Source organism: Lutjanus erythropterus, chromosome 11 (assembly GCF_056507025.1).
Source record: "Lutjanus erythropterus isolate fLutEry1 chromosome 11, fLutEry1.hap2, whole genome shotgun sequence".
In the NCBI taxonomy this organism is placed as follows: Eukaryota; Metazoa; Chordata; class Actinopteri; order Lutjaniformes; family Lutjanidae; genus Lutjanus; species Lutjanus erythropterus.
Genome location: NC_139327.1, coordinates 24,852,760 through 24,864,787, shown reverse-complemented (window position 1 = coordinate 24,864,787; position 12,028 = coordinate 24,852,760).

Sequence of the window (12,028 nt, the reverse complement as noted above, 5' to 3'; positions counted from 1 at the left end):
GAAACACTGGTGGACTCACGGGTCGCCATCACACCCCCGGTGGCGCTAAAGCAAATTATATCAGTCTAAAACATGGCTGTTATTTCCCATCATGCTTGCTCGACTGAAAAGTTTGTTAAGGTTGCAATTTTATGTTACAAAATACAAATGGTGTTTGTGTCTGTTCAGAACATGGTGGTTCGTGTCAGTTATTGTAATTTTTGCACTGGTTTTTAGTTTTAACCATTAATGAGGTGGCTGTTACATTTCTTGAGAACAGCTGGGTCCTGAGCTCCAGGATGGGAATCACTGATTTAAATGAATAAATCTGAAAACTTCTCAACTTGTAAATGATAAATAAATCACCACCTTGTGTCCTTGTCCCTCTGCATACTGCTGGTGCCCTTTTTATGTCTTTTTTCTCCCCTGCCCCTCTGACAGCCATTGGTTAGAATGAACATAATAATATGAACCACTGTGCTCATGATTCGTATAAAGTGCAGGTTTGATTGTGAGAGTGTCAAAAAGATATTATTCAAATACTGTTTGAGGGAGTAGTTTGAGGTGCTGCTCTATTACACTGCATTACATTGTAAGTCATAAAAAAAATTTTGTCCTTCCAGTTAACCTTTTCCAAAGTCGCCCATATTCGTGCTGCGTTTAGGAGCCCATTCTGAAATCATGACCTTTAAGTAACAGATTGGTCTCTTTAACTACTATGTCTAACTGCGTTCTCCTTCCCCCAGTTTGCCGTCTTACATCTTCAGTAGATTCTGCCCTTCCTCATACCTTTGACGGATTAGCAGCGTTCATTCAAGTTTTGCCTGAAAAGAACTTAAAGCTTGCGGACTAACTTTAATAAAAGTGAAAATTTCTTTGCTTTTCTGCAGAGGCACAACTCTGTCAGCTGTGAAAGTGACTCAAGGAGCTTTTTGCATGTGCAGGATCATTACTGGCTGGAGGCACACACACACACACACACGCACACTTCTGCTGCTGCTGTCCGTTAGATGGGTGCCAGGGGACGTGCTGTGGCACACCAGGGTGCTCATGGGTAACAAGAGTTTCATCTAAAATCTTCCTTAATCTTTCTTCTTGCATTGCGTGTGTGTGTTTGTGTGTATGCTTGATAGAATCCATCACTTAAAAAAGCTACAGGGGTGAGAAGTTGAAGGACTCTGTAGCAGCTGTGAATAATGTGGTTTACACACACACATACACACACTTCTGAGAGGAGTGTGGGTGTGTTGTGCTCATAGGCAGGTGGAGATCAGGGTTCATTTATCTCCCCTCCAGACAAACTACTGCAAAATACCTCTTGAAGTTGAAAAGACCAGCAACACATCAGCTGCCTCACTCTTTCTGCCCCTCCCTCCCTTGCATCCCGAATGCAGTCTGCACCTCTATTTGCCTGATCCACCTGTCTTTCAATCTGCCCATCTGTCTATCCGCAGACCTGCTCCTTAAACAGTACTCCACCACGGGATGAATAAGAGATGAGGGGATGAGCGAGGAGAGGAGAGGAGAGAGGAGGGAGATATGTAGAGGAGACGAGAGAGGAGGGAGATGTGTAGAAGTACAGGGGAGTCCAGTCAGAGCCTTGTGGTGGTGATGAGGGTGTAAATGGATCTTGAGGAGCCGGTGGTGTCACCTGTCCCGGGACCATCAATTAGTCATTTAGACTTGTAATGGAGTGAGCTGTGGCCAGACAGACATAACTGGCCAAACAAAGCCAAGTCACTCAGTCAGAGGACGTAGCTGTGGCTGCTGATCATACTGTGTTGGCCAGAGTGGAAAACTATTGAGTGATCGGAAGAGTCACTGAGTCGCTGTCATAACAGAACATAGGATTAAATGCATACAGGAGTGGAACATGTTCTCTGTATTTGATTCAGGAGACAGATTATAGTAAGCAGAATGATGATGATACTATATACTATGTCATCTTTGTATCAATAAGGCTTCCATTAAGAACCGAAGAAAAGAAGAGTTCTTCAAGGATTGTTTAACTTCTTAAATGTAAAAGGGGTCCTTGGTAGAAATACCTGGACTACAAAAAGGTTCTAGGTAGAACCCCCTGGGTGGGCTCTGGATATAACCCTTGGAATATAAAAAGGTTCTCTGTATAACCCCCTGGGTGGCCTCAAATTAGGTGGTAAAATCCTTGGAATATAAAAAGGTTTTTCTGCCTGTGTGGGTTCTGGTTGTCATCCACAGAAGGTGGAAAGGTTCTGGGTTCAGGGCGCATTGTAGAACCTCTCATAACGGATTCTTGGTGAAATTCTGCACACATGGTTCTTGGTGTAATGCTTTATGTTGGGTCCTAGGTAGAACTCTTTGAAAGGGTCCTTAGTGGAACCTTTATAAAAGTCAGTCGGTGCATTGAAAAAAACAAGATAAAATAAAAATCACACTTTTTTTTGGCAGGTTCTTCTCTTTATTAATCTATAATATAAAATAATTAATTCAAATAATAAAATATAAATAATATTCCATTAACCATCTCACTTGCCTGCCAAATATCCTGCACATAATGAAAAGTTAATATTCCATTTCAAGGTTGTAAATGAAGGATGTTTTTGAACCTTATACTCAAAGTGCTGCATAAATTCATCATTTTTCACATTACAGTCCTGACTGGGGGTGATGCATCACATTCACTGATGGATAATCCACCGTCCTTAAATTCTTATGATTTGGAGTCTGGAGGTAATATGATCTGGAAATCAATAGTTCAGGGAGGTGAGTGGAGATCATATTCTCACACCTCCCTCTCTGAATAGAACTCAGTACGTAAGCAAAAGTTCTGCTTTTATTGATCCAAATCCATAGATCATTTTTTCTCTGAAGTATTATGACTTTTGAACCCTGCATACTCCAAAAAGTTTTCTTCAGTGTTTTACTGAAATATCTGTAAGTTAAAGCCACTTCACAGAGTTTTTCACTGGTTATGAAACAGTCTTGATTTTCTCTACTGATGCTTCTGTATGACCTACACATGTAAACAAGACCATCCATGAGAAGATTAGCTGTTTCTGTGCAGTTTCTCTTAATACCTACCACTGGATCAGTGTCTCTCTTAAATCAGAAGAATCAAGCCTGAGTTTACATTTTTGTGGGCAAAATTACAGTGAGTCGTTCGCTAGCCGGTTAAAACGAAGAGGGAGGAGATTATATTTAGATCATTTTACTTTTGACATTATATTTTGTGGTTATTAGGGTGGAAACACTGCTGCTTTTGTCCACTGGGGCAAAGCTTTCATGTTTATCTTTAATGCTTTAGCCTTCATGTTCTACTGAAATACTTATAAGTTAAAGAACACTGATTATGTGATAATCATGTAACACTCAGTTGATATAAGAGTCACGTAAGGTGTTTTCTGGGTTATTTTGACTGTGTTTTGGTCAAAAGGGTCCTTACTTTGTTTATGAATCCTGTTTATTTGGCTACAAAATGAAAGTTTAGGATCTTGAAAGCGAAAAAATATGATCAGTGAATCAGGGGTGATATGAGGTGATTCAGAACAGATATTCATGACTTTCTGTGTATTTTTAACCCTGCAACAGTCCTAATAATTGCTTTACACAGTTAGTATTACACAATAATACCTCCTCCAGTAGCCGGCTGGATTAGTTTACATCGCTTCCTGGACCATAATGAACATTGAGTTTCTAACGATCACGTTAACGATCAAGACAAACGATATGGATACTTGGCTCACAATTCTCTATTTAGATTGAATTACAAAACGGTTGATATCTGATGTTCAGGTGACCGCTGTTTGTCCTTCTGGCTGTCACTGGCTGATGACACCGAGGCCCCCATGGCAGTTAAGACACTCACACTGAAGGGTGAAGTGTATCGGTGACACCTTGGAAAGTGAACCAACTGGCTGAGTCCTGGCAAGACAGTGGCCTGCCGCCAGTCCTGTTAGAAGGGGTTAATCTGTTCCAGTGGTGGATGATCCAGTTTCAGTGCCACTATATGGACAAAATGTTTCGGAAGGAGGAGGATTTCTTACATTTGTCTATTAGATTATTACACAGTATTCTCTTTTTTTCTCTTTTGACAAGATGTGCTCAGTCACTCATTTCAGTTTAACAACATAGTGATCCCACTATGTGAAGTTTTGAAAAAAAAAGACCTAACCTGCATATCAGCAGACTTCCCAGCATGCAATTGTTGTGTAAAAGTCTATTTGGACCATTTTCTTTAGTTTGAGGAAATCATACATGATGGAAACTTAATGTGTATTTTCAATACATGTTAAGATAACCGATGGTTGTTTCTTCTCATGATAATGAAAACAGCTAACCGTGATTAAAGTTAGTGTCAAATTCATTACCTACCCCATTATACTTAGTTTATATTAAACCTTCCACATAACTCAATTAGTTTTACATGTTCAGAGCTCACAAGATGACCCTGAACCAGTTGCTCAAAGTGACTTGCTTGGTTAAATAACGGTAAAATAAAAAAAAAATTAAGATACACTGTAAAAAGAAACTACTTGTTTTAACTCAAAAAAGCTAGTGTACAGCCTGCCTTAAGATGTTAAATTGTAATGATTCAAAACAAAAACTTTTTTTTGTCAAAAAATGACATTAAGTCAGTTGTACATGAGAAAATGTGTTCAATACGCTTACAATATTAAGTTGAAACAACATTTTTTATAATTTACAACTACATCAACTTTTAATTATCGAACTCTCTACTAATCTTCATCATAGTTTGCTGTGTTTTCATTGTTGTGAACCCAAACAACTATGACTAATCTTCAAGTGTGTTAGACACACAGCAAGTTTATCAAAAGAAAAGGATCTCAGGAGAGTTTTAACTCTCACACAGTGCATGCTGGGAAGTCTGCTTATATGCTGATCATTTTTCTTTAGAAACTTAATTTAATGAGTTGATTGAACTCTGTACAGTACATTCATTCAACTGACCATTTCAAGTCAGTAATAAAGTAAGTAAAAAATCTTGTTTACTTTGTTTAAATATCAGTTTGGACTGGGGTCAGAAGTAACACTGGTCAGGTGCAGGATGAGTTTCCAGAGTCCACAGCGGTCATCAGATAATCAAATGACAACGTGCTAAAACCTGCTACCTAATCGTTAAATACCAATAGTAGTCTGTCCAAATAAAGTGAGTAAATTAAAAGGCCAAATAAATTGAGTCATACAGGTGAAGCCAGCCTGACATCACTCCCTCAACCTCTTTCAATAAACCTTGGTGCTGTCAGGCTGTCCTGAAGGGCCAAAGTTAGAGACAGTATTTATGTTTGGCAGGGCCAGGCAATCAGAGCAGTAGTACCCTCCATCCATCAGCAGCTAGACTGCTCATCACTTCTACCCACAGTCAGGGTGAACTTTGCAGGGCAAACCGCCGCTGTTCTGCTCTGCACCCAGGGCAGCAGGACAGTGTGGAGATGGACGAGCAGCGCAGAGTCTGCCGCTCTCGCGTCTCATTTATTCAATAATTGATGCATTTGTAGCTGCTGAGAGATGTGCGATGTGTAGAGCTCCGGGACAGTGTGTGGTCAAAGACCGTAGTTAGCAAAAGTTAGCAGCTACCAGACAGTTTTGTAAAGTACATTTACAATACTCCAGCTTTATACTTCTACTCCACATACCAGAGGTGGTATTGTACACTTTATGACATTAATTTGACCACTGTATGTACTACTTGCTTTGCATTTTAAACGCATATGATAAGCTTGTAAAATACAATGTTATTGTCAGAGATTCACAAACTTTTTGGCTTGTGACCCTAAAAAGCAGCATCTTGTTGGGCCCTTGTCACATTCCTTGTTAGCAGTTCCACCACATTTCCTCTTTACACATCTGAGTTTTATTTAAGTAACTGTTCAAACCCCACAGAGATTAAATTACCCAGTATTTAACCAGACAAAAGCAAAGATTAGAGAAAAAACCCAAAAGATGAATACAAATTCATGTAGCTGACTTTCAATTTTTCTTCATTCCTGCCTCATTAATCACATCACGACTACACGGATTTATCTGCTCCTGTATGTAAAGTAGTTAAAACTAGTTCTGCCAGCAGTCAGATACAAAAATAAAATATTGCTTACACACTGATGCATCAGTATCAGTAAACCAATAATATCATATATAATCATACATCCGTCACAGGGGGACATTCCTTCTACGTGGCCACATCATTGGTATCAGCCAATAAAGGCCCTAAAATGAAATATCTGTATCTGTATTCGAGCCAAAATGAGCATTTCTGCCAATATAACAGGGAGATAAGATAAAGTTTTAACTAACAAGTTTCTGAAGTGTTTGAAATGGATAGCAAAGTTACACAGACAAACAGGCACCAAAACCTGTCAGAAGTATATTGTGCATCCCTAGTACATTTAACTGATTTTCACTTGTATTTGAGTCTTTTACATTATTGTATTGGTGCTTTTACTTAAGTGAAAGATTTGAATACTTCATCCACCACTGCCACCCGATGATCAGCTGGACAAGCTTGTTAAGACTCACAGTGAGGAAAGATGCATTTGACTTTCAGGAAAAAAAAGAACCTTACAGTAATTGTTATATAATGAGAAAGACAGACGGGAAACCCCTTGTCAACAAGAGGACCAGCAAGTATTATCCCTGCTGAAGTGTCCTTGAACAAGACACCAAATCCCTACATGCTCTGCAGCTGATCCTGCACTGTTTTTGTGAAGGGAGAGAGTGAAAAGGAAATTTCCCTACAGAGAGCAATAAAGGATCACAGTACACATTAGGAGGAGAGACAACTAATAAAGGAGAAGCATGAGCAGTCATAGAGGGAAATGTCTTCGTCATCCATCCACGTTTCACCGCGGTGCTGAAAATACTTGTGTCATTACGGCTGAGAGCAGAGGAGGACATTTGCAGAGAGAAGCAGGCATGGATAGATGGACAAGGAGGAGGAAGAGATTATCTTACATTTATTATGGCGGAGCTTATTAAAAAGGGGAGGTCATTATTTTTATCTGGAGAGCAGAGAGAGAGAGAGACCTATTCTTAGCTTTTACCCCTCTGGTTGGACAAGATAGATCTACAGTTTTATATGAGCCTGTTTTAGAAAACCCAAGCCCGACTAGAGCTTCATCAAACACACACAAAATACTGTATGTCCTACTTTTATTATCACTGCTTTGTCAGATAAAAATGTACTGTACTTTTATGGTAGTGATGAAAAAAGGATGAAAAAGAGTTGCAGACTTGTTATTCTTCAGTTATCATATTTACTACCCCAGGCGGCAGAGGGGGATGCTGACACCACAGAATATAAACTAAGTAAATAAATAAACTTCCCCAAGGGCGAGTTCTTCTCAATATTTTTTATTTTCTTTTTGAGGTTTGAACTATGTCACCTGGGTTATTGTTCCCTGGAGTGGGATGAATAATGTCAGCAATATTCAGCTTTCATATCTGGGAACATCATAACAAGCGAGCAGACAGTAGTCCAGGGACGGCAGAAAGCTTTCCTCTGTAGAGTTTGTCAACAGCTCTTCTCATTATGAAAGATGATGTGATGGCAGTTCAATTAAAATTATGCAAAAAAAAAACAGACACTGTAGAATTCAAATGACAACAATCAGTTTATATACAGTAAGATCAAGTTAATCACATACATGTGCTCACAATGACGTAAACATGCAGATGCCAAGCAGGTGTAATCTTTACCATCATCATCATCAATTTTTTTAGCATCTTAGCATGACAACATTTATGAACTGGAAGAGTGTGCTCAGTAAAGTGAAAACCTCCACCAGGGAAACTGAAAAGAGTATTTTGACGTAACCCCTTTGTAACCACCCGCATTTTGATTACTAACAGTAATTCAATTACATATTTTTGGTCAGTAACTTTAATGGCTTACAATTACATTTATGTTGTCATTTAATTACATTTAATTAGTTACATTTAAGTAGTTACTCTGACATTTGTGTGAAATTATGTCATTATTAACGTATGAATTCTTCACTTATGGCCAAAAATGAGTGAGGTCACAGTGATCTTGACATTTGACCACCAAAATCTAATCAGTTCCTCCTTTAGTCCAAGTGGACATTTGTGCAAAGTTTGTAGAAATTGAAATATCGCATTCACAAAAGTGGAATGGACACGACGTCACAGTAACTTTCACCTTTGAACAAAAAAATCTAATTGCTTTATCCTCGAGTCCAAATTGGGGTTTGACAAGATGACGCATTTCAGTTGGGACGAAAATTTTGTATCGACCCTCCGACTGAAATCCCCAGAGCTGTTCAACTACACCAGCACGGCTAAAAATACAGAAGATTGGAGTGCCGATCAAACCCCAACCTTGCATAATTCGAGTTGCTTAGTCATAGGTGTGTGACTGTGTTCCAGCAAGGTGAACTGTTTCAGGAGAGTGATGGAAGGTGTGTTTTCCCCTCACCTTGTCCAGTAGTGTACACACCTCTCTTGTATATGTGCCAGATTTAGCAAGCCCCCACCTCTCAAACAGATCAGCCCCCAGACGTAAAGATTCTCATTCCACCCACAAGCCCGTTCTCTCTCTTTACAATCATGGTTTTGGATGTTGAAATTGAGGCCTGCAAGTGCAAGCAAAAACAAACAAATGTTTCTATTTTCGTTCCAGCAGAAATCGAGAACAACCAGAGTCTTTCCAAACGGTTTCAAACACATCGTTGTGCTTAACATTCAGTCTTAAATGACAATTATTTACTGTCATCCATTTTCATAATAGTCTGTAATAACCTCGCCTGTGTGAGAGAGTGATGGGGATTTTATTTTTGCATGAGCACCAGCCACATTACCATCGTCTACATCATGTATCAGATGTCCTTTGCTGTGGAGAGACGGTCTGAAAGATGGAGCATCAAGGAGACCGACTCCAGGAACAAATCCACTTAAAAGCAGATGCAGACATTGGAGAGCTTGAGGGGGTCGGAGCTCTCACAGCGCAGAGTGAGGGGCTCATGTAACTGGATGGGAGGAAGGCGGAAAGAGGGGATTGTTTTTGTCTGATAAAGGTGAACATGAGACCCTCCACAGGGAGAACTTGGAGTGCAGGTTAATGGATAAGTGGTGACAGGGAGATCAGTAGGATTGGTACCAAAATGAAAGGAAGTGATTATCATAAACAACAGTAACAGCAGCCCAAAACTATCACAGCTTTAAAAATATGATTGAGAACCTAAAAGTGGACCGCTTACCATTTGTGTCATCCTCTGCTGGTCAGATAAACTGAACACCGAGCACAGAAAAGCAAACTAGAAACACAAACCAAAAGGCGAGTTTATTAGCCCGAGGAGTACCTGCGAAAAACAGATGTTTTATGTCTGCTGAGGTTCTAGAGAAGCTTTGTCAAATTTGAGCGAATAACCCTGGTTATGTTGGCTAGGGCTTGGAGCTTTTGCTGGAAAATCTAAAAGACAATGGGAGTGCAGAGTTTGAGACTGTTGGCAGTTGTCTTAAACTGTGTCCCAACAAATCAAAAACAAAACAGTTGACCAAGCTTAAAGGTCCAACAGTTGACTTCACAAATTACATAAATTGAAGTGGAGAATAAAGAGGATATATACTGTTCAAATAACTTAGAGACACTCCTTGTACTAGTGTAAGACACCTTCTAACATGCAAGAAATATCAGTCGAAAAAATGGTGCAATCATTTGGTTATTAAGAAGACAACACAAGATAATCTTCTCTGGAGTTACACCAGAACAGCCCTTCATTCTGTTGGAAAAGATTGCACTACTTACAAGACCTCAAAATATTAATTACAGGGGCTGCATCTCTCCAGGGGAGCAAAGTTTTTGAGGTTGATTGTACCAGTAGTCCTGTGTGTTTCAGCAGTCTCTTTGATTGCGTTTATCTGGCTGTTTCAGTGGGGAAATCGCTGAGATGACACATCATACTGCTCTTTATTTGATTACTACAGCTCTACAAGGAGTTCCTCCAAAACAAAGCCATTTCAGCTAAATCGCTTCACTCACCATAACAACAAACACACACCTGGTCCAGTGAGTTTACCTCTAATACTGGGCATACAGCAGCTGTGTTGCTGAGGATAACTGTCTGTGAGAAAGCATGGGAAACTGACCGAACCTCATCAAACATGTATTGAACATGTCCAATATGAACAAACAATTCCGAATAAGGGCAGACAGCCACAAGACACCAAACAAACATCTGTGTTTGTTGGAGAATGTTTGATTGGTGTGTTGTGGGCTTAAAGGACTAGTTTGGATTATTTGAAGTGGGGTTGCATGAAGTCCTTATCAATAGAAGGTGTATTACCTACAGTAGGTGGCAGTCGGCACCCCACTAGTTTAGAGCAGCAGAGAGGGACAACAACATGGAAGCTAAGTAATGTACTGCTGTGGACAGGGTCAGCAACAAAAGGTATTTTAGCTATGTAAAAAAGATCCAACTCAAAAATATCAATATAATTTTAAGTCTGAGCTATATTTAGAATATTTTCACAGCTTTACTTTGCCGTCAGACAACCTTTTCTGACAGGAAAATGCCCTTAAAGAGGCCAAATATTGCTCTCTCCAAACCAACTCCATAGGAGTTTACTAACTGCATAGGTGACAACTCCTGAGTTCTACGAGGCACGATTACTGATTTTGCCAGTGGAGTTTATTTGGTTTGGAGAGAGCAATATTTGTCTTATATAACAGTGGTTTTCCACTGTAAAAAAGGCTGTCTGACAGCAAAATAATGGAGTGAAAATATTGTGCACTTAAACAGATATTGACTTTTTTGGGTGGACCTTTTTTTAAGTGGCTAAAATACTTTTTGTTGTCCACAGCAGCACATTGCTTAGCTTCCATGCTGGTTCCCCTCTCTGCTTCTCTAAACTTAGGGTGTGCTGACTTCCAACTAATGCAGGTAATACACTAACAAGCAGCCAAGTCCCTCACACAACCCCACTTCAAATAATCAGAACTATTTTTCATCATAAGTGATAAAAGTGTGAGTATATCGAATCAGAAGCTTGCTGTTTTCCAAGTATATACAGGCGGCTTGTAATGATTCTGATGATTTCACTGTGAGAACCACTGGTGTTAGTGTCAGGTGAGGACTTCGTAGTCTTTTATTTCACTTTACCATTCCAGCCACACCTTCACACTGAAGGTCAGAGTTCATTGTTATGGTTACAGTTGCGTGTATTATTAATGCCGGGCTGGTTGTAATGTTGATGACCTGCGGTTTACAGGAGACGCGCTGAGTCAGGCCGACTCAGCTGTTAGTAACTCTGTCGGTCTGTGTTACAGATATTGACGCAGGCCTTGTTACAGAATACACACAAGACAGCTTTTTGTTTGCGGTCTGGCCAGTTTTGATTGCATTATGTATAGCAGGACATCTGATAAGCCACTGGAAATAGCCTCAAATGGCACTGGACAGTCAAATAAGCAACCTGTGATCTGATACTGGAGCAGCGAGGAGATGTCTGGAGTTCTTTTCATGCTGGCTGTGTTTCTCTTCCTCATGCTCCCTCTCCCTCCATACTTCACAATATTTAGCTTGCTTGTGTTTTTCCTTTTGAACATGAGCCCACATTTTTTCCCTGAGCTGCTGACTGATATAGAAACACACATGGCTTAGCTTACAAATGCAAACAAACAAACAGAAATATCTCAGAAAACATGAATGAGCTGTTTGTGTGATTTTAGCTCTTGAGATGTACAGAATTTGTGTAGGTAGTGCAAAGACAAATACTACAAACCGTCACAGTATGGCTTTATGTCCTTGCCACCAGCTGTATTTCCACTTCTTCGGGTTCTGTAGTTGCCATTCTTCACCAGACCACCAGATGCCCTCAGACTTTCCTTCTTGCTCGATCTTGTCACTCCCATCTGACCTACAATGGCTGCAATCCACTCTTTTCCCTCACCTGAGCTTCCCCACCTGCACTCATTCCCTCGTCAACCACGTATGTCATATACCAACACAGCTATCATGTTCCTTTGTTTTAGCTTTTCAGCCACTGAAAGTAATCCTGACACCTACTCTGACACAGTACCTGTCTGTAAGCCTAT